The 27,680-nt window shown below is 42.1% G+C and overlaps 21 non-coding genes across 21 annotated transcripts; all 21 read right to left on the minus strand.

Annotated features, from left to right (window-relative positions):
- Positions 1-7,245: 7,245 nt before the first annotated feature.
- TRNAD-GUC (transfer RNA aspartic acid (anticodon GUC)) lies at positions 7,246-7,318 on the minus strand. Its single transcript has one exon. It is a non-coding gene; the product is annotated as a tRNA-Asp (tRNA).
- Positions 7,319-8,713: 1,395 nt separating this feature from the next.
- Positions 8,714-8,786, minus strand: TRNAN-GUU (transfer RNA asparagine (anticodon GUU)). Its single transcript has one exon. It is a non-coding gene; the product is annotated as a tRNA-Asn (tRNA).
- A 1,543-nt stretch (positions 8,787-10,329) lies between these two features.
- On the minus strand, positions 10,330-10,402 carry TRNAN-GUU (transfer RNA asparagine (anticodon GUU)). The gene has a single exon. It is a non-coding gene; the product is annotated as a tRNA-Asn (tRNA).
- A 956-nt stretch (positions 10,403-11,358) lies between these two features.
- Positions 11,359-11,431, minus strand: TRNAN-GUU (transfer RNA asparagine (anticodon GUU)). The gene has a single exon. It is a non-coding gene; the product is annotated as a tRNA-Asn (tRNA).
- A 955-nt stretch (positions 11,432-12,386) lies between these two features.
- Positions 12,387-12,459, minus strand: TRNAN-GUU (transfer RNA asparagine (anticodon GUU)). The gene has a single exon. It is a non-coding gene; the product is annotated as a tRNA-Asn (tRNA).
- A 955-nt stretch (positions 12,460-13,414) lies between these two features.
- TRNAN-GUU (transfer RNA asparagine (anticodon GUU)) lies at positions 13,415-13,487 on the minus strand. The gene has a single exon. It is a non-coding gene; the product is annotated as a tRNA-Asn (tRNA).
- A 955-nt stretch (positions 13,488-14,442) lies between these two features.
- TRNAN-GUU (transfer RNA asparagine (anticodon GUU)) lies at positions 14,443-14,515 on the minus strand. Its single transcript has one exon. It is a non-coding gene; the product is annotated as a tRNA-Asn (tRNA).
- A 1,396-nt stretch (positions 14,516-15,911) lies between these two features.
- Positions 15,912-15,984, minus strand: TRNAN-GUU (transfer RNA asparagine (anticodon GUU)). The gene has a single exon. It is a non-coding gene; the product is annotated as a tRNA-Asn (tRNA).
- A 1,543-nt stretch (positions 15,985-17,527) lies between these two features.
- On the minus strand, positions 17,528-17,600 carry TRNAN-GUU (transfer RNA asparagine (anticodon GUU)). The gene has a single exon. It is a non-coding gene; the product is annotated as a tRNA-Asn (tRNA).
- A 661-nt stretch (positions 17,601-18,261) lies between these two features.
- On the minus strand, positions 18,262-18,334 carry TRNAN-GUU (transfer RNA asparagine (anticodon GUU)). Its single transcript has one exon. It is a non-coding gene; the product is annotated as a tRNA-Asn (tRNA).
- Positions 18,335-18,555: 221 nt separating this feature from the next.
- Positions 18,556-18,628, minus strand: TRNAN-GUU (transfer RNA asparagine (anticodon GUU)). The gene has a single exon. It is a non-coding gene; the product is annotated as a tRNA-Asn (tRNA).
- Positions 18,629-19,436: 808 nt separating this feature from the next.
- TRNAN-GUU (transfer RNA asparagine (anticodon GUU)) lies at positions 19,437-19,509 on the minus strand. The gene has a single exon. It is a non-coding gene; the product is annotated as a tRNA-Asn (tRNA).
- An 808-nt stretch (positions 19,510-20,317) lies between these two features.
- TRNAN-GUU (transfer RNA asparagine (anticodon GUU)) lies at positions 20,318-20,390 on the minus strand. The gene has a single exon. It is a non-coding gene; the product is annotated as a tRNA-Asn (tRNA).
- Positions 20,391-20,904: 514 nt separating this feature from the next.
- TRNAN-GUU (transfer RNA asparagine (anticodon GUU)) lies at positions 20,905-20,977 on the minus strand. Its single transcript has one exon. It is a non-coding gene; the product is annotated as a tRNA-Asn (tRNA).
- A 221-nt stretch (positions 20,978-21,198) lies between these two features.
- TRNAN-GUU (transfer RNA asparagine (anticodon GUU)) lies at positions 21,199-21,271 on the minus strand. Its single transcript has one exon. It is a non-coding gene; the product is annotated as a tRNA-Asn (tRNA).
- Positions 21,272-23,987: 2,716 nt separating this feature from the next.
- TRNAD-GUC (transfer RNA aspartic acid (anticodon GUC)) lies at positions 23,988-24,060 on the minus strand. Its single transcript has one exon. It is a non-coding gene; the product is annotated as a tRNA-Asp (tRNA).
- A 1,838-nt stretch (positions 24,061-25,898) lies between these two features.
- Positions 25,899-25,971, minus strand: TRNAN-GUU (transfer RNA asparagine (anticodon GUU)). The gene has a single exon. It is a non-coding gene; the product is annotated as a tRNA-Asn (tRNA).
- A 367-nt stretch (positions 25,972-26,338) lies between these two features.
- On the minus strand, positions 26,339-26,411 carry TRNAD-GUC (transfer RNA aspartic acid (anticodon GUC)). The gene has a single exon. It is a non-coding gene; the product is annotated as a tRNA-Asp (tRNA).
- A 221-nt stretch (positions 26,412-26,632) lies between these two features.
- On the minus strand, positions 26,633-26,705 carry TRNAN-GUU (transfer RNA asparagine (anticodon GUU)). Its single transcript has one exon. It is a non-coding gene; the product is annotated as a tRNA-Asn (tRNA).
- A 221-nt stretch (positions 26,706-26,926) lies between these two features.
- Positions 26,927-26,999, minus strand: TRNAN-GUU (transfer RNA asparagine (anticodon GUU)). Its single transcript has one exon. It is a non-coding gene; the product is annotated as a tRNA-Asn (tRNA).
- A 366-nt stretch (positions 27,000-27,365) lies between these two features.
- On the minus strand, positions 27,366-27,438 carry TRNAD-GUC (transfer RNA aspartic acid (anticodon GUC)). Its single transcript has one exon. It is a non-coding gene; the product is annotated as a tRNA-Asp (tRNA).
- Between the last annotated feature and the right edge of the window lie 242 nt (positions 27,439-27,680).

Here is a 27,680-nt window from a genome sequence, read left to right on the forward strand (position 1 = left end):
TAATGTTGGACTTCAAAAAACTCTAGAATCTTATATCCATTTTTAACTGCTAGATATACTTCGGGACTTGGCCAACAACCACAGAAGGATCTTTCTTCCGAATTATGAGTACAGACTGATTGTTCAGTTTCAACGCATTTTAAACACAAAGCAAAGAAAAGTTTCTTTTTAGCCTTAATAGGAAGTACAGGTAAAAATAGATTTTCAGGCGCTACAACTCGACAAGAAATAAGACCGAAATAAAAATTAGGTTCAAAGTTGAAGTCTTTCGTAATAATTTCAGGATGACCTTTAGGAAATACGCCCCATTTACATACGTAAGGATAGAGCGAGCAGATATCTAGGTATTGAATAGACTCGCCCGGTTTTGCCTTATAATACAGACATATACACTCGCTTCTTCCCCCGTACAAGGCACTCCTGGATCCAATTGGTTGTTTAAATTTTAAACTGTCACAATAGAGTTTAGCGTCAGGATCATCTCGTAATCTCTCATTGAACTCGCATTCCCAAATATTGAGGTGTTCGGCGTTCGGTAAAATCTTTTTTAGATAATTTTCCCTGTCTAGAGTTCTTTCGTAGACATTTCTGTTTAGATCTTTAATTATAGGATTGTACTCGTAATGTTTTGTGTGTTTTACACATCCGTGATAGACGCATCCGTTATAGTTTAAAACAATTTCAGGATTTTTACAATATCCGTCTATTAAATAGTTTGACACCCTTTTTTCCCCTTCCAATGACAAGGCAGTTTGAAATTTTACCCCTCGTAATTTTTCTTCCAAGGCTATACACTTTAAGGCTCCGATACTAAAATTTCCACGAAAACCCTTTGCAGGTACGACACCTAGTGTGTATTTTTCAAGATGTTTGTGAAGGAAAATATTAGTTACTGTTCCCGCTATGGTAATACCACCTACGTTAAGCACGTCGACCCCGGAGACATTCCTAAATAACTCTCTAAATTTTTCCATTCCTAATTGTAGGACCTTAACATCTTGAATAGCGTATGTTTCAAGCTCCTGTCTCAGATTATAGGGCTTATCCTTTCTTTCCGAATACCATTTCATAAAATCCGCGTGCTCCTTATCTTTAAAATTATCGGGCTCAAATTGATGTATCTCGGGTATAGGGCCTACATAGTCTAACGTTTTTTCATTATGGAACAGATGCGGGAAATAGTCTTTTTTTCTTCCCCGAGATCGAATGTAGAGGGAAATTTCCTTAAGGGGACGCTAATAAATCGGTAGCTGTCAATGAACTTGATCTTTAGATTATTTAAGAAGAGTGCCATGATTTTTGAACCGTTGAAGATAGGCTCAGGAACTATATTCCTTCTAAGTATTTCTTTCAATATAAAGAAAAAATCGAACCCTGCCCCGTTATGAGCGCAGCAGATTACATCGGAAAACAACATTCGCGCAACCTTTACTTTCTTATTTCCCTTTTTAATAGAGCTTGTCTCACATTGGAAAAGATAGTCTATAAAATCCTTTATACAATCAAAGCCCCTAAAGACACGAATGGTAAATTCTTTTGAATCAACGGATTCTTGCGCAGCTGCAACCAAGAGTACGGGAGTGTGTTCATTATTTAAAGGGATAGTTTCCCAATCGAAGTATAGAACACGAACAGGAGGATAATCAATATCTAGGGGCATTACCCAACAATGATTTTTTTCATGCGTAATTTTACAATTTTTACAAGTTAGATCACACTTATGATTTGGTTTTATTTCGCGAGCGCAATTTCCGCATCGTTTCAAAGAATCACATGTTCCGTTTCCCTTATGGTTATTAAAACATTCGGTTCCCTTTAAATATCTATTACACTCCTCGCATCTTATGAGTTTATACTCGTCTTTTTCATGATAAGCCTCCGTTGTTTGAGAGCGGTAACACTTAGCCGTTTCCGAACAAGAATGACTAGATTTTTCTTCCAGACCGTAAAATAGGGTTAAACAGTATTGACAATAAGCCTTAGCCGCGAACATTGAGATGTAAGACCGTACAACATGCATATGATTCCCAACTTTGAGGAGGAAAATTTTTTTTTCCTTGTGAGGACCTATAAAAATTTTCCCAAACTTCTCTTCCGCGGAAAAGATTACAATTTGGTAATCTGACAGGGCATTTTGAAACTTTTGAACACCCAATAAATCTACAGGACCCTCCGGGACTTCGGCTAACGCGTGTAACTCTAAAGCCGCGGTTTTTTGGGAAGGGTGGTCTACATTTCTTAATAATCGGAACCTCCATTGATTAAACTCGTTTAGTTTTCCTATTGATTTTAAATAAGTTCGATCAGCTAGACTTTTACCCACGGCTAAGGCTCTAGAAACGCATAGAGTATCATTATTTCTAATAGGTATGTAAGCATAACCTTGGTCAATATATTTATCCAGTTCAGCTATAGTTCGATTATGCACCGCTTTTCTACCTGTCATTGGAACATTACACTTTAAAAGAATAACATCAATTTTTAGAGAACCCTCTAATAAAAGACTACGTTTGGACTGAGCCACCTTTTCGATACTTGAGAGTAATCGATCTGGAGTTAACTCATTTATCGCCATAAATCTTAAATTTACAGGGTTCTCTAACGCGTCGGAGCTTATGGCGAATCTAATTAAGTTATACTCTTCATTATGTTGGGTGATTTGGTTTATAAGAGATGTCAAAATTTGAGAAAGCTGTTCGTGAATTTTTGTTAATTTTAGTTCTTCTAAGTTACGGAATTTAACATTATATTCTGTTGTGATACACTTATTTTCTAGATTTTCGATTAGATATTTTATCTATCTTGAAATATTGTTCAGGTCTAAATTTTGTGGATAAATCGATGGGATAAAGTTCATCTGAGGATGACGAAGTGTGCGACATTTTTTCTTAACGGGAAAGTTCTTCAAATCTATTGATTGTCTTCTCGAAGGCAACTATTATGTTATGTAGATCGTCTGAATCTCTAATTACGAACTGCTTCTCATAGGGTTGTCATCTGTATTTAAAGATGGCTATTTCTCGGTCAGGCGTGGCGGCTATTTGAATGGGTTCTTCTGACATATATACCGTTGCGCCCCAATCTCCCTGAGCGTTGTTCAGAATTGATTTCAGTTCAAATGCGCTCTCGTATTTAATACATATACCGTCCTTAGTAGGGATGGGAAACGGTTTTCGAGGGTTCTTTGATTTCGCGTACCTCCTAATATCGATGTATAAAGTACCCCTGAACGACGATATTTTAACTCCTAATAATCTATCCCGGCCATATTCTATTATATGATCTTTCCAATCTTCCTTTTTATATCCCTGAGATAACAAGGTCTCTACTTCTTTGTCACAGGATTGTGTCGTATCCTTTGATTCGGACTATTGAAATACCTATTTCCTATAAACTAAATATTCTAATCTCATTGAAAAAGTATAAAGCACTCACCATTCTCAGGAATAGAAATTTCTTGCTGCGAGATATTAATGCAGTAATTTCGGCACCAATGAATCTCAAACGTTGAGTCTGAGCTTTTATACTATACGGGTTTTATCTTTTCTAGATATAAGTCCAAGAGATCTATTCTTTAATGTAGGGGGTACGAATACCTCTGTCTCATAATACACGGTTTCATATTACTTAACTACGTCAATATATGTATATAGATTGAGTAATATTAAATTCGTATCTTTTATTTTTAATACTTCAACGACATCTGCTTCTCTTTACTTTTTTATCGAAATTGTTTAATTATAACCTTTAGGTCAAAATTAAATCAGTTATCGGCGTGTGATAATTTATAACTAACTCTTTCCCATCGTGATGAACGTATTTTATTTACGCTATAATATTAAATTTCATCCGTATCTTTTATTTTTTAAGTCTCCAAACACATCTGGTTTTCATTTTATATAAATCGTTCAATAGTAATCTTAGGAATGAACTTAGTTATCGATATTTTATAACTCTCTTTCCTATCGTCGATGACCGTCTTTATTTACGTTATTACATGTGTATAGATTCAATAATATTAAATTTCATTCGTATCTTTTATTTTCAAAGTCTTCAAACACATCTGTTTTTCTTTACTTTTTTACCCAACTCTTCACGAGTAATCTTAAGGTTACAGTTAACTATCGAAAATTTTATAACTAACTTATACTATAATCTTTGAACGGTTTCGTGTTACTATCGGACTCCTAGTATACTCATGGGTGAGAAATATGTATAAATACAACGTTAAAGCCTTTGTATTCTCTACAACGAAAACTTTCATAAACTCAATAGCTTGTTCTTCTAGTCTCGCAACAAAAAATGTCAGTATTTTTCCAGTATTTTAAAATGGTTAGTAACCCTTATCTTAATGTCTTTTAGTTTCTAAAACATCACTATATATCTCTAAACATCACCTCTTTACTCATTCCGTTACAACTCTTCTAAATTTAAAACTATAAAATGTATGTAATTTCTCCGGTAATTTTAAAATGGTTAGTCAATAGTAACACTTATTTTCTTATAGTTTCTAACGCCTCATCTTTATTTTATTTCATTTTTTAAAACTTAAAATATATATAATGTACGTATTTTCTATTAGATTTAAACCCTCGATTAAGAGATATATTTTTAAAATAGGGAGTCCCTCATTTTCATCGCCACGAGCTTTGCGATCGTTTTTAGTCGCGCAAGGAACCTACGTTGTAGGTTTCTAGTCAAAGAGTTATTAAATCTTAACTAATATTTTAGAATTTTCCCTTACACGTGTGTTTTCATTTTATTAGATTGGGTGTATACGCGATAGCGGTGAGCGTAGCGTTAGGAATTTTCAAATTCCTGACGAGGAGTGTTTCCGTAGAACGGATAACACGATTATTTTTAATAACCTCAGACATTCCGGTTTGGGGCGCGATGGTGAATACGGTCAAGACGAGATCCGAACCGTACTTCAACAATTAACCCGAGGTTGCGATACCGTTTACGTAAAAGGGCCAGATCAAAAAGAATTTTTAAATTTTTTTCTTGGAAACCTCCGGGTTGTGGATATAGGAAGGTTGGGTGCCCCTTCAATTCGCATTATGCCTGGAGGGGAAGATGTCTATGACCCCCATTTACGATTCCCGCATAACGGAGATAGATGCGCTCTGGTAAGAGCTAGAAAAATTGAGGTCTTTTTCAACGGTCAGGAAATGGCACCTCAGAGCCGCTCCGGTTCGCTTGATTGGGGCTCGAACCACCAACCTTTCGGTTAAGAGCCGAACGCGCTAACCATTGCGCCACGGAAGCTTAGGCAAACAACGATCGTCAAGTACTGTGGAAAAATATTTCCTTTTTACGTTACTTCTAAGACTTAAAAGCAACGCTTCATGGTTAGCGCGAACCACCAACCTTTCGGTTAACTGCCGAACGCGCTAACCATTGAGCCACGGAAGCTTAGGCAAAGAATGATCTTTAAGTATTGTGGAAAAATATTTCCTTTTTACGTTACTTCTAACACTAAAGAACAAAGCTCCTGGGTGGGCTCGAAACACCAACCTTTCGGTTATCAGCCTAATGCGCTAACCATTGCGCCTCGGAAGCTTATCATGAATGGTCTACAAGTATTGTGGAAAAATATTTCCTTTTAACGTTACTTATAAGACTTCAAAACAACTTTAACGGGTTGGCCTGAACCACCAACCTTTCGTTTAACACCCGAACGCGCTAACCATTGCGCCACGGAAGCTTAGCAAAAAAATATCGTCAAGTATTTCGAAAAAATATTTCGCTTTTACATTTTTTCTAAGACTTCAAAACAAAGCTCCTGGGTGGGTTCGAACCACCAACCTTTCGATTAACAGCCGAACATGATAACTATTGCGCCACGGAATCTTAGGCAAAGAATGATCATCAAGTATTGTGGAAAAATATTTCCTTTTTACGTTACTTCTAAGACTTAAAAACAACGCTCCATGGTTAGCGCGAACCACCAACCTTTCGGTTAACTGCCGAACGCGCTAAGCATTGAGCCAAGGAAGCTTAGGCAAAGAATGATCTTTAAGTATTGTGGAAAAATATTTCCTTTTTACGTTACTTCTAACACTAAACAACAAAGCTCCTGGGTGGGCTCGAAACACCAACCTTTCGGTTATCAGCCTAATGCGCTAACCATTGCGCCTCGGAAGCTTATCATGAATGGTCTACAAGTATTGTGGAAAAATATTTCCTTTTTACGTTACTTCTAAGACTTCGAAACAACGCTCCCGGGCCGGCTCGAACCACCAACCTTTCGGTTGACAGCCGAACGTGCGAACCATTGCGCCACCGAAGCTTAGGCAAAGAATGATCGTCAAGTACTGATGAAAAATATTTCCTTTTTACGTTACTTCTAAGACTTAAAAACAAGGGTCCATAGTTAGCGCGAACCACCAACCTTTCGGTTAACTGCCGAACGCGCTAACCACTGAGCCACGGAAGCTTTGACAAAGAATGATCGTAGGTTATTTTGGAAAAATATTTCCTATTAACGTTACTTCTAAGACTTCAAAACAATGCTCCCGGGTGGGCTCGAACCACCAACCTTTCGGTTAACAGCCGAACGCGCTAACCATTACGCCACGAAAGCATAGGCAAACAACGATCGTCAAGTACTGTGGAAAAATATTTCCTTTTTACGTTACTTCTAAGACTTAAAAACAACGCTTCATTGTTAGCGCGAACCACCAACCTTTCGGTTAACTGCCGAACGCGCTAACCATTGAGCCACGGAAGCTTATCATGAATGGTCTACAAGTATTGTGGAAAAATATTTCCTTTTAACGTTACTTATAAGACTTCAAAACAACTTTAACGGGTTGGCCTGAACCACCAACCTTTCGGTTAACAGCCGAACGCGCTAACCATTGCGCCACGGAAGCTGAGGCAAAGAATGATTGTCAAGTATTGTGGAAAAATATTTCCTTTTTACGTTACTTCTAAAACTTCAAAAGAACGCTCGCGGGTGGGCTCGAACCACCAACCTTTCGTTTAACACCCGAACGCGCTAACCATTGCGCCACGGAAGCTTAGCAAAAAAATATCGTCAAGTATTTCGAAAAAATATTTCGCTTTTACATTTTTTCTAAGACTTCAAAACAAAGCTCCTGGGTGGGTTCGAACCACCAACCTTTCGATTAACAGCCGAACATGATAACTATTGCGCCACGGAATCTTAGGCAAAGAATGATCATCAAGTATTGTGGAAAAATATTTCCTTTTTTCGTTACTTCTAAGACTTCGAAACAACGCTCCCGGGCCGGCTCGAGCCACCAACCTTTCGGTTGACAGCCGAACGCGCTAACCATTGCGCCACCGAAGCTTAGGCAAAGAATGATCGTCAAGTACTGAGGAAAAATATTTCCTTTTTACGTTACTTCTAAGACTTAAAAACAACGGTCCATAGTTAGCGCGAACCACCAACCTTTCGGTTAACTGCCGAACGCGTTAACCACTGAGCCACGGAACCTTTAGCAAAGAATGATCGTAGAGTATTTTGGAAAAATATTTCCTATTAACGTTACTTGTAAGACTTCAAAACAACGCTTCCGGGTGGGCTCGAACCACCAGCCGTTCGGTTAACAGCCGAACGCGCTAACCATTGAGCCACGGAAGCTTTGGCAAAAGATGATCGTAGAGTATTTTGGAAAAATATTTCCTATTTACGTTACTTCTAAGACTTCAAATCAACGCTCCCGGGTGGGCTCGAACCACCAACCTTTCGGTCAACAGCCGAACGCGCTAACCATTGCGCCACAGAAGCTTAGGCAAAGAATGATCTTTAAGTATTGTGGAAAAATATTTCCTTTTTACGTTACTTCTAACACTTCAGAACTAAGCTCCTGGGTGGGCTCGAAACACCAACCTTTCGGTTAACAGCGGAACGCGCTAACCATTGCGCCACGGAAGCTTATCAAAAAAATATCGTCAAGTATTTCGAAAAAATATTTCGCTTTTACATTTTTTCTAAGACTTCAAAACAATGCTCCTGGGTGGGTTCTAACCACCAACCTTTCGATTAACAGCCGAACACGATAACTATTGCGCCACGGAATCTTAGGCAAAGAATGATCGTCAAGTACTGAGGAAAAATATTTCCTTTTTACGTTACTTCTAAGACTTTAAAACAACGCTCCCGGGTGGCCTCGAACCACCAACCTTTCGGTTAACAGCCGAACGCGCTAAACATTGCGCCACGGAAGCTTAGGCAAAGAATGATCTTTAAGTATTGTGGAAAAATATTTCCTTTTTACGTTACTTCTAACACTTCAGAACAAAGCTCCTGGGTGGGCTCGAAACACCAACCTTTCGGTTAACAGCCGAACGCGCTAACCATTGCGCCACGGAAGCTTAGCAAAAAAATATCGTCAAGTATTTCGAAAAAATATTTCGCTTTTACATTTTTTCTAAGACTTCAAAACAATGCTCCTGGGTGGGTTTGAACCACCAACCTTTCGATTAACAGCCGAACACGATAACTATTGCGCCACGGAATCTTAGACAAAGAATGATCGTCAAGTATTGTGGAAAAATATTTCCTATTAACGTTACTTCAAAGACTTCAAAACAACGCTCCCGGGTGGGCTCGAACCACCAGCCTTTTGGTCAACAGCCGAACGCGCTAACCATTGAGCCACGGACACTTTGGCAAAAGATGATCGTAGAGTATTTTGGAAAAATATTTCCTTTTTACGTCACTTCTAAGACTTCAAAACAACGCTCCCGGGTGGGCTCGAACCACCAACCTTTCGGTTAACAGCCGAACGCGCTAACCATTGCGCCACGGAAGCTTAGGCAAAGAATGATCGTAGAGTATTTTGGAAAAATATTTCGCTTTTACATTTTTTCTAAGACTTTAAAACAATGCTCCTGGGTGGGTTCGAACCACCAACCTTTCGATTAACAGCCGAACACGATAACTATTGCGCCACGGAATCTTAGACAAAGAATGATCGTCAAGTATTGTGGAAAAATATTTCCTATTAACGTTACTTCAAAGACTTCAAAACAACGCTCCCAGGTGGGCTCGAACCACCAGCCTTTCGATCAACAGCCGAACGCGCTAACCATTGAGCCACGGAAGCTTTGGCAAAAGATGATCGTAGAGTATTTTGGAAAAATATTTCCTTTTTACGTCACTTCTAAGACTTCAAAACAACGCTCCCGGGTGGGTTCGAACCACCAACCTTTCGGTTAACAGCCGAACGCGCTAACCATTGCGCCACGGAAGTTTTGGCAAAAGATGATCGTAGAGTATTTTGGAAAAATATTTCCTTTTTACGTCACTTCTAAGACTTCAAAACAACGCTCCCGGGTGGGCTCGAACCACCAACCTTCCGGTTAACAGCCGAACGCGCTAACCATTGCGCCACGGAAGCTTAGGCAAAGAATGATCGTAGAGTATTTAGGAAAAATATTTCCTATTTACGTTACTTCTAAGACTTTAAAACAACGCTCCCGGGTGGGCTCGAACCACCAACCTTTCGGTTAACAGCCGAACGCGCTAACCATTGCGCCACCGAAGCTTAGGCAAAGAATGATCGTCAAGTACTGAGGAAAAATATTTCCTTTTTACGTTACTTCTAAGACTTTAAAACAACGCTCCCGGGTGGGCTCGAACCACCAACCTTGCGGTTAACAGCCGAACGCGCTAACCATTGCGCCACCGAAGCTTAGCCAAAGAATGATCGTCAAGTACTGAGGAAAAATATTTCCTTTTTACGTTACTTCTAAGACTTTAAAACAACGCTCCCGGGTGGCCTCGAACCACCAACCTTTCGGTTAACAGCCGAACGCGCTAAACATTGCGCCACGGAAGCTTAGGCAAAGAATGATCTTTAAGTATTGTGGAAAAATATTTCCTTTTTACGTTACTTCTAACACTTCAGAACAAAGCTCCTGGGTGGGCTCGAAACACCAACCTTTCGGTTAACAGCCGAACGCGCTAACCATTGCGCCACGGAAGCTTAGCAAAAAAATATCGTCAAGTATTTCGAAAAAATATTTCGCTTTTACATTTTTTCTAAGACTTCAAAACAATGCTCCTGGGTGGGTTTGAACCACCAACCTTTCGATTAACAGCCGAACACGATAACTATTGCGCCACGGAATCTTAGACAAAGAATGATCGTCAAGTATTGTGGAAAAATATTTCCTATTAACGTTACTTCAAAGACTTCAAAACAACGCTCCCGGGTGGGCTTGAACCACCAGCCTTTTGGTCAACAGCCGAACGCGCTAACCATTGAGCCACGGACACTTTGGCAAAAGATGATCGTAGAGTATTTTGGAAAAATATTTCCTTTTTACGTCACTTCTAAGACTTCAAAACAACGCTCCCGGGTGGGCTCGAACCACCAACCTTTCGGTTAACAGCCGAACGCGCTAACCATTGCGCCACGGAAGCTTAGGCAAAGAATGATCGTAGAGTATTTTGGAAAAATATTTCGCTTTTACATTTTTTCTAAGACTTTAAAACAATGCTCCTGGGTGGGTTCGAACCACCAACCTTTCGATTAACAGCCGAACACGATAACTATTGCGCCACGGAATCTTAGACAAAGAATGATCGTCAAGTATTGTGGAAAAATATTTCCTATTAACGTTACTTCAAAGACTTCAAAACAACGCTCCCAGGTGGGCTCGAACCACCAGCCTTTCGATCAACAGCCGAACGCGCTAACCATTGAGCCACGGAAGCTTTGGCAAAAGATGATCGTAGAGTATTTTGGAAAAATATTTCCTTTTTACGTCACTTCTAAGACTTCAAAACAACGCTCCCGGGTGGGTTCGAACCACCAACCTTTCGGTTAACAGCCGAACGCGCTAACCATTGCGCCACGGAAGTTTTGGCAAAAGATGATCGTAGAGTATTTTGGAAAAATATTTCCTTTTTACGTCACTTCTAAGACTTCAAAACAACGCTCCCGGGTGGGCTCGAACCACCAACCTTCCGGTTAACAGCCGAACGCGCTAACCATTGCGCCACGGAAGCTTAGGCAAAGAATGATCGTAGAGTATTTAGGAAAAATATTTCCTATTTACGTTACTTCTAAGACTTTAAAACAACGCTCCCGGGTGGGCTCGAACCACCAACCTTTCGGTTAACAGCCGAACGCGCTAACCATTGCGCCACCGAAGCTTAGGCAAAGAATGATCGTCAAGTACTGAGGAAAAATATTTCCTTTTTACGTTACTTCTAAGACTTTAAAACAACGCTCCCGGGTGGGCTCGAACCACCAACCTTTCGGTTAACAGCCGAACGCGCTAACCATTGCGCCACCGAAGCTTAGCCAAAGAATGATCGTCAAGTACTGAGGAAAAATATTTCCTTTTTACGTTACTTCTAAGACTTTAAAACAACGCTCCCGGGTGGGCTCGAACCACCAACCTTTCGGTTAACAGCCGAACGCGCTAACCATTGCGCCACGGAAGCTTAGGCAAAGAATGATCTTTAAGTATTGTGGAAAAATATTTCCTTTTTACGTTACTTTTAACACTTCAGAACAAAGCTCCTGGGTGGGCTCGAAACACCAACCTTTCGGTTAACAGCCGAACGCGCTAACCATTGCGCCACGGAAGCTTAGCAAAAAAATGTCGTCAAGTATTTCGAAAAAATATTTCGCTTTTACATTTTTTCTAAGACTTCAAAACAATGCTCCTGGGTGGGTTCGAACCACCAACCTTTCGATTAACAGCCGAACACGATAACTATTGCGCCACGGAATCTTAGACAAAGAATGATCGTCAAGTATTGTGGAAAAATATTTCCTATTAACGTTACTTCAAAGACTTCAAAACAACGCTCCCAGGTGGGCTCGAACCACCAGCCTTTCGATCAACAGCCGAACGCGCTAACCATTGAGCCACGGAAGCTTTGGCAAAAGATGATCGTAAAGTATTTTGGAAAAATATTTCCTTTTTACGTCACTTCTAAGACTTCAAAACAACGCTCCCGGGTGGGCTCGAACCACCAACCTTTCGGTTAACAGCCGAACGCGCTAACCATTGCGCCACGGAAGTTTAGGCAAAGAATGATCGTAGAGTATTTTGGAAAAATATTTCGCTTTTACATTTTTTCTAAGACTTTAAACCAATGCTCCTGGGTGGGTTCGAACCACCAACCTTTCGATTAACAGCCGAACACGATAACTATTGCGCCACGGAATCTTAGACAAAGAATGATCGTCAAGTATTGTGGAAAAATATTTCCTATTAACGTTACTTCAAAGACTTCAAAACAACGCACCCGGGTGGGCTCGAACCACCAGCCTTTCGGTCAACAGCCGAACGCGCTAACCATTGAGCCACGGAAGCTTTGGCAAAAGATGATCGTAGAGTATTTTGGAAAAATATTTCCTTTTTACGTCACTTCTAAGACTTCAAAACAACGCTCCCGGGTGGGCTCGAACCACCAACCTTTCGGTTAACAGCCGAACGCGCTAACCATTGCGCCACGGAAGCTTAGGCAAAGAATGATCTTTAAGTATTGTGGAAAAATATTTCCTTTTTACGTTACTTCTAACACTTCAGAACAAAGCTCCTGGGTGGGCTCGAAACACCAACCTTTCGGTTAACAGCCGAACGCGCTAACCATTGCGCCACGGAAGCTTAGCAAAAAAATATCGTCAAGTATTTCGAAAAAATATTTCGCTTTTACATTTTTTCTAAGACTTCAAAACAATGCTCCTGGGTGGGTTCGAACCACCAGCCTTTCGATTAACAGCCGAACACGATAACTATTGCGCCACGGAATCTTAGACAAAGAATGATCGTCAAGTATTGTGGAAAAATATTTCCTATTTACGTTACTTCTAAGACTTTAAAACAACGCTCCCGGGTGGGTTCGAACCACCAACCTTTCGGTTAACAGCCGAACGCGCTAACCATTGCGCCACGGAAGTTTTGGCAAAAGATGATCGTAGAGTATTTTGGAAAAATATTTCCTTTTTACGTCACTTCTAAGACTTCAAAACAACGCTCCCGGGTGGGCTCGAACCACCAACCTTCCGGTTAACAGCCGAACGCGCTAACCATTGCGCCACGGAAGCTTAGGCAAAGAATGATCGTAGAGTATTTAGGAAAAATATTTCCTATTTACGTTACTTCTAAGACTTTAAAACAACGCTCCCGGGTGGGCTCGAACCACCAACCTTTCGGTTAACAGCCGAACGCGCTAACCATTGCGCCACCGAAGCTTAGGCAAAGAATGATCGTCAAGTACTGAGGAAAAATATTTCCTTTTTACGTTACTTCTAAGACTTTAAAACAACGCTCCCGGGTGGGCTCGAACCACCAACCTTTCGGTTAACAGCCGAACGCGCTAACCATTGCGCCACCGAAGCTTAGCCAAAGAATGATCGTCAAGTACTGAGGAAAAATATTTCCTTTTTACGTTACTTCTAAGACTTTAAAACAACGCTCCCGGGTGGGCTCGAACCACCAACCTTTCGGTTAACAGCCGAACGCGCTAACCATTGCGCCACGGAAGCTTAGGCAAAGAATGATCTTTAAGTATTGTGGAAAAATATTTCCTTTTTACGTTACTTTTAACACTTCAGAACAAAGCTCCTGGGTGGGCTCGAAACACCAACCTTTCGGTTAACAGCCGAACGCGCTAACCATTGCGCCACGGAAGCTTAGCAAAAAAATGTCGTCAAGTATTTCGAAAAAATATTTCGCTTTTACATTTTTTCTAAGACTTCAAAACAATGCTCCTGGGTGGGTTCGAACCACCAACCTTTCGATTAACAGCCGAACACGATAACTATTGCGCCACGGAATCTTAGACAAAGAATGATCGTCAAGTATTGTGGAAAAATATTTCCTATTAACGTTACTTCAAAGACTTCAAAACAACGCTCCCAGGTGGGCTCGAACCACCAGCCTTTCGATCAACAGCCGAACGCGCTAACCATTGAGCCACGGAAGCTTTGGCAAAAGATGATCGTAAAGTATTTTGGAAAAATATTTCCTTTTTACGTCACTTCTAAGACTTCAAAACAACGCTCCCGGGTGGGCTCGAACCACCAACCTTTCGGTTAACAGCCGAACGCGCTAACCATTGCGCCACGGAAGTTTAGGCAAAGAATGATCGTAGAGTATTTTGGAAAAATATTTCGCTTTTACATTTTTTCTAAGACTTTAAACCAATGCTCCTGGGTGGGTTCGAACCACCAACCTTTCGATTAACAGCCGAACACGATAACTATTGCGCCACGGAATCTTAGACAAAGAATGATCGTCAAGTATTGTGGAAAAATATTTCCTATTAACGTTACTTCAAAGACTTCAAAACAACGCACCCGGGTGGGCTCGAACCACCAGCCTTTCGGTCAACAGCCGAACGCGCTAACCATTGAGCCACGGAAGCTTTGGCAAAAGATGATCGTAGAGTATTTTGGAAAAATATTTCCTTTTTACGTCACTTCTAAGACTTCAAAACAACGCTCCCGGGTGGGCTCGAACCACCAACCTTTCGGTTAACAGCCGAACGCGCTAACCATTGCGCCACGGAAGCTTAGGCAAAGAATGATCTTTAAGTATTGTGGAAAAATATTTCCTTTTTACGTTACTTCTAACACTTCAGAACAAAGCTCCTGGGTGGGCTCGAAACACCAACCTTTCGGTTAACAGCCGAACGCGCTAACCATTGCGCCACGGAAGCTTAGCAAAAAAATATCGTCAAGTATTTCGAAAAAATATTTCGCTTTTACATTTTTTCTAAGACTTCAAAACAATGCTCCTGGGTGGGTTCGAACCACCAACCTTTCGATTAACAGCCGAACACGATAACTATTGCGCCACGGAATCTTAGACAAAGAATGATCGTCAAGTATTGTGGAAAAATATTTCCTATTAACGTTACTTCAAAGACTTCAAAACAACGCTCCCGGGTGGGCTCGAACCACCAGCCTTTCGGTCAACAGCCGAACGCGCTAACCATTGAGCCACGGAAGCTTTGGCAAAAGATGATCGTAGAGTATTTTGGAAAAATATTTCCTTTTTACGTCACTTCTAAGACTTCAAAACAACGCTCCCGGGTGGGCTCGAACCACCAACTTTTCGGTTAACAGCCGAACGCGCTAACCATTGCGCCACGGAAGCTTAGGCAAAGAATGATCGTAGAGTATTTTGGAAAAATATTTCGCTTTTACATTTTTTCTAAGACTTCAAAACAATGCTCCTGGGTGGGTTCGAACCACCAACCTTTCGATTAACAGCCGAACACGATAACTATTGCGCCACGGAATCTTAGACAAAGAATGATCGTCAAGTATTGTGGAAAAATATTTCCTATTAACGTTACTTCAAAGACTTCAAAACAACGCTCCCGGGTGGGCTCGAACCACCAGCCTTTCGGTCAACAGCCGAACGCGCTAACCATTGAGCCACGGAAGTTTTGGCAAAAGATGATCGTAGAGTATTTTGGAAAAATATTTCCTTTTTACGTCACTTCCAAGACTTCAAAACAACGCTCCCGGGTGGGCTCGAACCACCAACCTTCCGGTTAACAGCCGAACGCGCTAACCATTGCGCCACGGAAGCTTAGGCAAAGAATGATCGTAGAGTATTTAGGAAAAATATTTCCTATTTACGTTACTTCTAAGACTTCAAAACAACGCTCCCGGGTGGGCTCGAACCACCAACCTTTCGGTTAACAGCCGAACGCGCTAACCATTGCGCCACCGAAGCTTAGGCAAAGAATGATCGTCAAGTACTGAGGAAAAATATTTCCTTTTTACGTTACTTCTAAGACTTTAAAACAACGCTCCCGGTTGGGCTCGAACCACCAACCTTTCGGTTAACAGCCGAACGCGCTAACCATTGCGCCACCGAAGCTTAGGCAAACAATGATCGTCAAGTACTGAGGAAAAATATTTCCTTTTTACGTTACTTCTAAGACTTTAAAACAACGCTCCCGGGTGGGCTCGAACCACCAACCTTTCGGTTAACAGCCGAACGCGCTAACCATTGCGCCACGGAAGCTTAGGCAAAGAATGATCTTTAAGTATTGTGGAAAAATATTTCCTTTTTACGTTACTTCTAACACTTCAGAACAAAGCTCCTGGGTGGGCTCGAAACACCAACCTTTCGGTTAACAGCCGAACGCGCTAACTATTGCGCCACGGAAGCTTAGCAAAAAAATATCGTCAAGTATTTCGAAAAAATATTTCGCTTTTACATTTTTTCCAAGACTTCAAAACAAAGCTCCTGGGTGGGTTCGAACCATCAACCTTTCGATTAACAGCCGAACACGATAACTATTGCGCCACGGAATCTTAGGCAAAGAATGATCATTAAGTATTGTGGAAAAATATTTCCTTTTTACGTTACTTCTAAAACTTCGAAACAACGCTCCCGAGTCGGCTCGAACCACCAACCTTTCGGTTGACAGGCGAACGCGCTAACCATTGCGCCACGGAATCTTAGACAAAGAATGATCGTCAAGTATTATGGAAAAATATTTCCTATTAACGTTACTTCAAAGACTTCAAAACAACGCTCCCGGGTGGGCTCGAACCACCAGCCTTTCGGTCAAAAGCCGAACGCGCTAACCATTGAGCCACGGAAGTTTTGGCAAAAGATGATCGTAGAGTATTTTGGAAAAATATTTCCTTTTTACGTCACTTCTAAGACTTCAAAACAACGCTCCCGGGTGGGCTCGAACCACCAACTTTTCGGTTAACAGCCGAACGCGCTAACCATTGCGCCACGGAAGCTTAGGCAAAGAATGATCGTAGAGTATTTTGGAAAAATATTTCGCTTTTACATTTTTTCTAAGACTTCAAAACAATGCTCCTGGGTGGGTTCGAACCACCAACCTTTCGATTAACAGCCGAACACGATAACTATTGCGCCACGGAATCTTAGACAAAGAATGATCGTCAAGTATTGTGGAAAAATATTTCCTATTAACGTTACTTCAAAGACTTCAAAACAACGCTCCCGGGTGGGCTCGAACCACCAGCCTTTCGGTCAACAGCCGAACGCGCTAACCATTGAGCCACGGAAGTTTTGGCAAAAGATGATCGTAGAGTATTTTGGAAAAATATTTCCTTTTTACGTCACTTCTAAGACTTCAAAACAACGCTCCCGGGTGGGCTCGAACCACCAACCTTCCGGTTAACAGCCGAACGCGCTAACCATTGCGCCACGGAAGCTTAGGCAAAGAATGATCGTAGAGTATTTAGGAAAAATATTTCCTATTTACGTTACTTCTAAGACTTTAAAACAACGCTCCCGGGTGGGCTCGAACCACCAACCTTTCGGTTAACAGCCGAACGCGCTAAACATTGCGCCACCGAAGCTTAGGCAAAGAATGATCGTCAAGTACTGAGGAAAAATATTTCCTTTTTACGTTACTTCTAAGACTTTAAAACAACGCTCCCGGGTGGGCTCGAACCACCAACCTTTCGGTTAACAGCCGAACGCGCTAACCATTGCGCCACCGAAGCTTAGGCAAAGAATGATCGTCAAGTACTGAGGAAAAATATTTCCTTTTTACGTTACTTCTAAGACTTTAAAACAACGCTCCCGGGTGGGCTCGAACCACCAACCTTTCGGTTAACAGCCGAACGCGCTAACCATTGCGCCACGGAAGCTTAGGCAAAGAATGATCTTTAAGTATTGTGGAAAAATATTTCCTTTTTACGTTACTTTTAACACTTCAGAACAAAGCTCCTGGGTGGGCTCGAAACACCAACCTTTCGGTTAACAGCCGAACGCGCTAACTATTGCGCCACGGAAGCTTAGCAAAAAAATATCGTCAAGTATTTCGAAAAAATATTTCGCTTTTACATTTTTTCCAAGACTTCAAAACAAAGCTCCTGGGTGGGTTCGAACCATCAACCTTTCGATTAACAGCCGAACACGATAACTATTGCGCCACGGAATCTTAGGCAAAGAATGATCATCAAGTATTGTGGAAAAATATTTCCTTTTTACGTTACTTCTAAAACTTCGAAACAACGCTCCCGAGTCGGCTCGAACCACCAACCTTTCGGTTGACAGGCGAACGCGCTAACCATTGCGCCACGGAATCTTAGACAAAGAACGATCGTCAAGTATTATGGAAAAATATTTCCTATTAACGTTACTTCAAAGACTTCAAAACAACGCTCCCGGGTGGGCTCGAACCACCAGCCTTTCGGTCAACAGCCGAACGCGCTAACCATTGAGCCACGGAAGTTTTGGCACAAGATGATCGTAGAGTATTTTGGAAAAATATTTCCTTTTTACGTCACTTCTAAGACTTCAAAACAACGCTCCCGGGTGGGCTCGAACCACCAACCTTTCGGTTAACAGCCGAACGCGCTAACCATTGCGCCACGGAAGCTTAGGCAAAGAATGATCGTAGAGTATTTTGGAAAAATATTTCCTATTTACGTTACTTCTAAGACTTTAAAACAACGCTCCCGGGTGGGCTCGAACCACCAACCTTTCTGTTAACAGCCGAACGCGCTAACCATTGCGCCACCGAAGCTTAGGCAAAGAATGATCGTCAAGTACTGAGGAAAAATATTTCCTTTTTACGTTACTTCTAAGACTTTAAAACAACGCTCCCGGGTGGGCTCGAACCACCAACCTTTCGGTTAACAGCCGAACGCGCTAACCATTGCGCCACGGAAGCTTAGGCAAAGAATGATCTTTAAGTATTGTGGAAAAATATTTCCTTTTTACGTTACTTCTAACACTTCAGAACAAAGCTCCTGGGTGGGCTCGAAACACCAACCTTTCGGTTAACAGCCGAACGCGCTAACTATTGCGCCACGGAAGCTTAGCAAAAAAATATCGTCAAGTATTTCGAAAAAATATTTCGCTTTTACATTTTTTCTAAGACTTCAAAACAAAGCTCCTGGGTGGGTTCGAGCCATCAACCTTTCGATTAACAGCCGAACACGATAACTATTGCGCCACGGAATCTTAGGCAAAGAATGATCATCAAGTATTGTGGAAAAATATTTCCTTTTTACGTTACTTCTAAAACTTCGAAACAACGGTCCCGGGTGGGCTCGAACCACCAGCCTTTCGGTCAACAGCCGAACGCGCTAACCATTGAGCCACGGAAGCTTTGGCAAAAGATGATCGTAGAGTATTTTGGAAAAATATTTCCTTTTTACGTCACTTCTAAGACTTCAAAACAACGCTCCCGGGTGGGCTCGAACCACCAACCTTTCGGTTAACAGCCGAACGCGCTAACCATTGCGCAACGGAAGCTTAGGCAAAGAATGATCGTAGAGTATTTTGGAAAAATATTTCCTATTTACGTTACTTCTAAGACTTTAAAACAACGCTCCCGGGTGGGCTCGAACCACCAACCTTTCGGTTAACAGCCGAACGCGCTAACCATTGCGCCACCGAAGCTTAGGCAAAGAATGATCGTCAAGTACTGAGGAAAAATATTTCCTTTTTACGTTACTTCTAAGACTTTAAAACAACGCTCCCGGGTGGGCTCGAACCACCAACCTTTCGGTTAACAGCCGAACGCGCTAACCATTGCGCCACGGAAGCTTAGGCAAAGAATGATCTTTAAGTATTGTGGAAAAATATTTCCTTTTTACGTTACTTTTAACACTTCAGAACAAAGCTCCTGGGTGGGCTCGAAACACCAACCTTTCGGTTAACAGCCGAACGCGCTAACTATTGCGCCACGGAAGCTTAGCAAAAAAATATCGTCAAGTATTTCGAAAAAATATTTCGCTTTTACATTTTTTCCAAGACTTCAAAACAAAGCTCCTGGGTGGGTTCGAACCATCAACCTTTCGATTAACAGCCGAACACGATAACTATTGCGCCACGGAATCTTAGGCAAAGAATGATCATCAAGTATTGTGGAAAAATATTTCCTTTTTACGTTACTTCTAAAACTTCGAAACAACGCTCCCGAGTCGGCTCGAACCATCAACCTTTCGATTAACAGCCGAACACGATAACTATTGCGCCACGGAATCTTACGCAAAGAATGATCATCAAGTATTTTGGAAAAATATTTCCTTTTAACGTCACTTCTAAGACTTCAAAACAACGCTCCCGGGTGGGCTCGAACCACCAACCTTTCGGTTAACAGCCGAACGCGCTAACCATTGCGCAACGGAAGCTTAGGCAAAGAATGATCGTAGAGTATTTTGGAAAAATATTTCCTATTTACGTTACTTCTAAGACTTTAAAACAACGCTCCCGGGTGGGCTCGAACCACCAACCTTTCGGTTAACAGCCGAACGCGCTAACCATTGCGCCACCGAAGCTTAGGCAAAGAATGATCGTCAAGTACTGAGGAAAAATATTTCCTTTTTACGTTACTTCTAAGACTTTAAAACAACGCTCCCGGGTGGGCTCGAACCACCAACCTTTCGGTTAACAGCCGAACGCGCTAACCATTGCGCCACGGAAGCTTAGGCAAAGAATGATCTTTAAGTATTGTGGAAAAATATTTCCTTTTTACGTTACTTTTAACACTTCAGAACAAAGCTCCTGGGTGGGCTCGAAACACCAACCTTTCGGTTAACAGCCGAACGCGCTAACTATTGCGCCACGGAAGCTTAGCAAAAAAATATCGTCAAGTATTTCGAAAAAATATTTCGCTTTTACATTTTTTCCAAGACTTCAAAACAAAGCTCCTGGGTGGGTTCGAACCATCAACCTTTCGATTAACAGCCGAACACGATAACTATTGCGCCACGGAATCTTAGGCAAAGAATGATCATCAAGTATTGTGGAAAAATATTTCCTTTTTACGTTACTTCTAAAACTTCGAAACAACGCTCCCGAGTCGGCTCGAACCATCAACCTTTCGATTAACAGCCGAACACGATAACTATTGCGCCACGGAATCTTACGCAAAGAATGATCATCAAGTATTTTGGAAAAATATTTCCTTTTAACGTCACTTCTAAGACTTCAAAACAACGCTCCCGGGTGGGCTCGAACCACCAACCTTTCGGTTAACAGCCGAACGCGCTAACCATTGCGCCACGGAAGCTTAGGCAAAGAATGATCGTAGAGTATTTTGGAAAAATATTTCCTATTTACGTTACTTCTAAGACTTTAAAACAACGCTCCCGGGTGGGCTCGAACCACCAACCTTTCTGTTAACAGCCGAACGCGCTAACCATTGCGCCACCGAAGCTTAGGCAAAGAATGATCGTCAAGTACTGAGGAAAAATATTTCCTTTTTACGTTACTTCTAAGACTTTAAAACAACGCTCCCGGGTGGGCTCGAACCACCAACCTTTCGGTTAACAGCCGAACGCGCTAACCATTGCGCCACGGAAGCTTAGGCAAAGAATGATCTTTAAGTATTGTGGAAAAATATTTCCTTTTTACGTTACTTCTAACACTTCAGAACAAAGCTCCTGGGTGGGCTCGAAACACCAACCTTTCGGTTAACAGCCGAACGCGCTAACTATTGCGCCACGGAAGCTTAGCAAAAAAATATCGTCAAGTATTTCGAAAAAATATTTCGCTTTTACATTTTTTCTAAGACTTCAAAACAAAGCTCCTGGGTGGGTTCGAGCCATCAACCTTTCGATTAACAGCCGAACACGATAACTATTGCGCCACGGAATCTTAGGCAAAGAATGATCATCAAGTATTGTGGAAAAATATTTCCTTTTTACGTTACTTCTAAAACTTCGAAACAACGGTCCCGGGTGGGCTCGAACCACCAGCCTTTCGGTCAACAGCCGAACGCGCTAACCATTGAGCCACGGAAGCTCTGGCAAAAGATGATCGTAGAGTATTTTGGAAAAATATTTCCTTTTTACGTCACTTCTAAGACTTCAAAGCAACGCTCCCGGGTGGGCTCGAACCACCAACCTTTCGGTTAACACCCGAACGCGCTAACCATTGCGCCACGGAAGCTTAGTCAAAGAAGATCGTAGAGTATTTTGGAAAAATATTTCGCTTTTACATTTTTTCTAAGACTTCAAAACAATGCTCCTGGGTGGGTTCGAACCACCAACCTTTCGATTAACAGCCGAACACGATAACTATTGCGCCATGGAATCTTAGACAAAGAATGATCGTCAAGTATTGTGGAAAAATATTTCCTATTAACGTTACTTCAAAGACTTTAAAACAACGCTCCCGGGTGGGCTCGAACCACCAGCCTTTCGGTCAACAGCCGAACGCGCTAACCATTGAGCCACGGAAGCTTTGGCATAAGATGATCGTAGAGTATTTTGGAAAAATATTTCCTTTTTACGTCACTTCTAAGACTTCAAAACAACGCTCCCGGGTGGGCTCGAACCACCAACCTTTCGGTTAACAGCCGAACGCGCTAACCATTGCGCAACGGAAGCTTAGGCAAAGAATGATCGTAGAGTATTTTGGAAAAATATTTCCTATTTACGTTACTTCTAAGACTTTAAAACAACGCTCCCGGGTGGGCTCGAACCACCAACCTTTCGGTTAACAGCCGAACGCGCTAACCATTGCGCCACCGAAGCTTAGGCAAAGAATGATCGTCAAGTACTGAGGAAAAATATTTCCTTTTTACGTTACTTCTAAGACTTTAAAACAACGCTCCCGGGTGGGCTCGAACCACCAACCTTTCGGTTAACTGCCGAACGCGCTAACCATTGCGCCACGGAAGCTTAGGCAAAGAATGATCTTTAAGTATTGTGGAAAAATATTTCCTTTTTACGTTACTTCTAACACTTCAGAACAAAGCTCCTGGGTATGCTCGAAACACCAACCTTTCGGTTAACAGCCGCACGCGCTAACTATTGCGCCACGGAAGCTTAGCAAAAAAATATCGTCAAGTATTTCGAAAAAATATTTCGCTTTTACATTTTTTCTAAGACTTCAAAACAAAGCTCCTGGGTGGGTTCGAACCACCAACCTTTCGATTAACAGCCGAACACGATAACTATTGCGCCACGGAATCTTAGGCAAAGAATGATCATCAGGTATTGTGGAAAAATATTTCCTTTTTACGTTACTTCTAAAACTTCGAAACAACGCTCCCGGGTCGGCTCGAACCACCAACCTTTCGGTTGACAGCCGAACACGATAACTATTGCGCCACGGAATCTTAGACAAAGAATGATCGTCAAGTATTGTGGAAAAATATTTCCTATTAACGTTACTTCAAAGACTTTAAAACAACGCTCCCGGGTGGGCTCGAACCACCAGCCTTTCGGTCAACAGCCGAACGCGCTAACCATTGAGCCACGGAAGCTTTGGCAAAAGATGATCGTAGAGTATTTTGGAAAAATATTTCCTTTTTACGTCACTTCTAAGACTTCAAAACAACGCTCCCGGGTGGGCTCGAACCACCAACGTTTCGGTTAACAGCCGAACGCGCTAACCATTGCGCAACGGAAGCTTAGGCAAAGAATGATCGTAGAGTATTTTGGAAAAATATTTCCTATTTACGTTACTTCTAAGACTTTAAAACAACGCTCCCGGGTGGGCTCGAACCACCAACCTTTCGGTTAACAGCCGAACGCGCTAACCATTGCGCCACCGAAGCTTAGGCAAAGAATGATCGTCAAGTACTGAGGAAAAATATTTCCTTTTTACGTTACTTCTAAGACTTTAAAACAACGCTCCCGGGTGGGCTCGAACCACCAACCTTTCGGTTAACTGCCGAACGCGCTAACCATTGCGCCACGGAAGCTTAGGCAAAGAATGATCTTTAAGTATTGTGGAAAAATATTTCCTTTTTACGTTACTTCTAACACTTCAGAACAAAGCTCCTGGGTGGGCTCGAAACACCAACCTTTCGGTTAACAGCCGCACGCGCTAACTATTGCGCCACGGAAGCTTAGCAAAAAAATATCGTCAAGTATTTCGAAAAAATATTTCGCTTTTACATTTTTTCTAAGACTTCAAAACAAAGCTCCTGGGTGGGTTCGAACCACCAACCTTTCGATTAACAGCCGAACACGATAACTATTGCGCCACGGAATCTTAGGCAAAGAATGATCATCAGGTATTGTGGAAAAATATTTCCTTTTTACGTTACTTCTAAAACTTCGAAACAACGCTCCCGGGTCGGCTCGAACCACCAACCTTTCGGTTGACAGCCGAACGCGCTAACCATTGCGCCACGGACGCTTAGGCAAAGAATGATCTTTAGGTATTGTGGAAAAATATTTCCTTTTTACGTTACTTCTAACACTTCAGAACAAAGCTCCTGGGTGGGCTCGAAACACCAACTTTTCGGTTAACTGCCGAACGCGCTAACCATTGAGCCACGGAAACTATGGCAAAGAATGATCGTAGAGTATTTTGGAAAAATATTTCCTATAAACGTTACTTCTAAGACTTTAAAACAACGCTCCCGGGTGGGCTCGAACCACCAACCTTTCGGTAAACAGCCGAACGCGCTAACCATTGCGCCACCGAAGCTTAGGCAAAGAATGATCGTCAAGTACTGAGGAAAAATATTTCCTTTTTACGTTACTTCTAAGACTTTAAAACAACGCTCCCGGGTGGGCTCGAACCACCAACCTTTCGGTTAACAGCCGAACGCGCTAACCATTGCGCCACCGAAGCTTAGGCAAAGAATGATCGTCAAGTACTGAGGAAAAATATTTCCTTTTTACGTTACTTCTAAGACTTTAAAACAACGCTCCCGGGTGGGCTCGAACCACCAACCTTTCGGTCAACAGCCGAACGCGCTAACCATTGAGCCACGGAAGCTTTGGCAAAAGATGATCGTAGAGTATTTTGGAAAAATATTTCCTTTTTACGTCACTTCTAAGACTTCAAAACAACGCTCCCGGGTGGGCTCGAACCACCAACTTTTCGGTTAACAGCCGAACGCGCTAACCATTGCGCCACGGAAGCTTAGGCAAAGAATGATCGTAGAGAATTTTGGAAAAATATTTCGCTTTTACATTTTTTCTAGGACTTCAAAACAATGCTCCTGGGTGGGTTCGAACCACCAACCTTTCGATTAACAGCCGAACACGATAACTATTGCGCCACGGAATCTTAGACAAAGAATGATCGTCAAGTATTGTGGAAAAATATTTCCTATTAACGTTACTTCAAAGACTTCAAAACAACGCTCCCGGGTGGGCTCGAACCACCAGCCTTTCGGTCAACAGCCGAACGCGCTAACCATTGAGCCACGGAAGTTTTGGCAAAAGATGATCGTAGAGTATTTTGGAAAAATATTTCCTTTTTACGTCACTTCTAAGACTTCAAAACAACGCTCCCGGGTGGGCTCGAACCACCAACCTTCCGGTTAACAGCCGAACGCGCTAACCATTGCGCCACGGAAGCTTAGGCAAAGAATGATCGTAGAGTATTTAGGAAAAATATTTCCTATTTACGTTACTTCTAAGACTTTAAAACAACGCTCCCGGGTGGGCTCGAACCACCAACCTTTCGGTTAACAGCCGAACGCGCTAACCATTGCGCCACCGAAGCTTAGGCAAAGAATGATCGTCAAGTACTGAGGAAAAATATTTCCTTTTTACGTTACTTCTAAGACTTTAAAACAACGCTCCCGGGTGGGCTCGAACCACCAACCTTTCGGTTAACAGCCGAACGCGCTAACCATTGCGCCACCGAAGCTTAGGCAAAAGATGATCGTAGAGTATTTTGGAAAAATATTTAATTTTTACGTCACTTCTACGACTTCAAAACAACGCTCCCGGGTGGGCTCGAACCACCAACCTTTCGGTCAACAGCCGAACGCGCTAACCATTGAGCCACGGAAGCTTTGGCAAAAGATGATCGTAGAGTATTTTGGAAAAATATTTCCTTTTTACGTCACTTCTAAGACTTCAAAACAACGCTCCCGGGTGGGCTCGAACCACCAACCTTCCGGTTAACAGCCAAACGCGCTAACCATTGCGCCACGGAAGCTTAGGCAAAGAATGATCGTAGAGTATTTAGGAAAAATATTTCCTATTTACGTTACTTCTAAGACTTTAAAACAACGCTCCCGGGTGGGCTCGAACCACCAACCTTTCGGTTAACAGCCGAACGCGCTAACCATTGCGCCACGGAAGCTTAGGCAAAGAATGATCTTTAAGTATTGTGGAAAAATATTTCCTTTTTACGTTACTTCTAACACTTCAGAACAAAGCTCCTGGGTGGGCTCGAAACACCAACCTTTCGGTTAACAGCCGAACGCGCTAACTATTGCGCCACGGAAGCTTAGCAAAAAAATATCGTCAAGTATTTCGAAAAAATATTTCGCTTTTACATTTTTTCCAAGACTTCAAAACAAAGCTCCTGGGTGGGTTCGAACCATCAACCTTTCGATTAACAGCCGAACACGATAACTATTGCGCCACGGAATCTTACGCAAAGAATGATCATCAAGTATTGTGGAAAAATATTTCCTTTTTACGTTACTTCTAAAACTTCGAAACAACGCTCCCGAGTCGGCTCGAACCACCAACCTTTCGGTTGACAGCCGAACGCGCTAACCATTGCGCCACGGAATCTTAGACAAAGAATGATCGTCAAGTATTATGGAAAAATATTTCCTATTAACGTTACTTCAAAGACTTCAAAACAACGCTCCCGGGTGGGCTCGAACCACCAGCCTTTCGGTCAACAGCCGAACGCGCTAACCATTGAGCCACGGAAGTTTTGGCAAAAGATGATCGTAGAGTATTTTGGAAGAATATTTCCTTTTTACGTCACTTCTAAGACTTCAAAACAACGCTCCCGGGTGGGCTCGAACCACCAACCTTTCGGTTAACAGCCGAACGCGCTAACCATTGCGCCACGGAAGCTTAGGCAAAGAATGATCGTAGAGTATTTTGGAAAAATATTTCCTATTTACGTTACTTCTAAGACTTTAAAACAACGCTCCCGGGTGGGCTCGAACCACCAACCTTTCTGTTAACAGCCGAACGCGCTAACCATTGCGCCACCGAAGCTTAGGCAAAGAATGATCGTCAAGTACTGAGGAAAAATATTTCCTTTTTACGTTACTTCTAAGACTTTAAAACAACGCTCCCGGGTGGGCTCGAACCACCAACCTTTCGGTTAACAGCCGAACGCGCTAACCATTGCGCCACGGAAGCTTAGGCAAAGAATGATCTTTAAGTATTGTGGAAAAATATTTCCTTTTTACGTTACTTCTAACACTTCAGAACAAAGCTCCTGGGTGGGCTCGAAACACCAACCTTTCGGTTAACAGCCGAACGCGCTAACTATTGCGCCACGGAAGCTTAGCAAAAAATATCGTCAAGTATTTCGAAAAAATATTTCGCTTTTACATTTTTTCTAAGACTTCAAAACAAAGCTCCTGGGTGGGTTCGAACCATCAACCTTTCGATTAACAGCCGAACACGATAACTATTGCGCCACGGAATCTTAGGCAAAGAATGATCATCAAGTATTGTGGAAAAATATTTCCTTTTTACGTTACTTCTAAAACTTCGAAACAACACTCCCGGGTCGGCTCGAACCACCAACCTTTCGGTTGACAGCCGAACGCGCTAACCATTGCGCCACGCAAGCTTAGGCAAAAAATGATCTTTAAGTATTGTGGAAAAATATTTCCTTTTTACGTTACTTCTAACACTTCAGAACAAAGCTCCTGGGTGGGCTCGAAACACCAACTTTTCGGTTAACTGCCGAACGCGCTAACCATTGAGCCACGGAAACTATGGCAAAGAATGATCGTAGAGTATTTTGGAAAAATATTTCCTATTTACGTTACTTCTAAGACTTTAAAACAACGCTCCCGGGTGGGCTCGAAC

The sequence above is a fragment of the Phalangium opilio genome, unplaced genomic scaffold (genome assembly GCF_054372755.1).
Source record: "Phalangium opilio isolate 3A_F unplaced genomic scaffold, DU_Popi_V2 ptg000483l_1, whole genome shotgun sequence".
Taxonomy (NCBI): Eukaryota; Metazoa; Arthropoda; class Arachnida; order Opiliones; family Phalangiidae; genus Phalangium; species Phalangium opilio.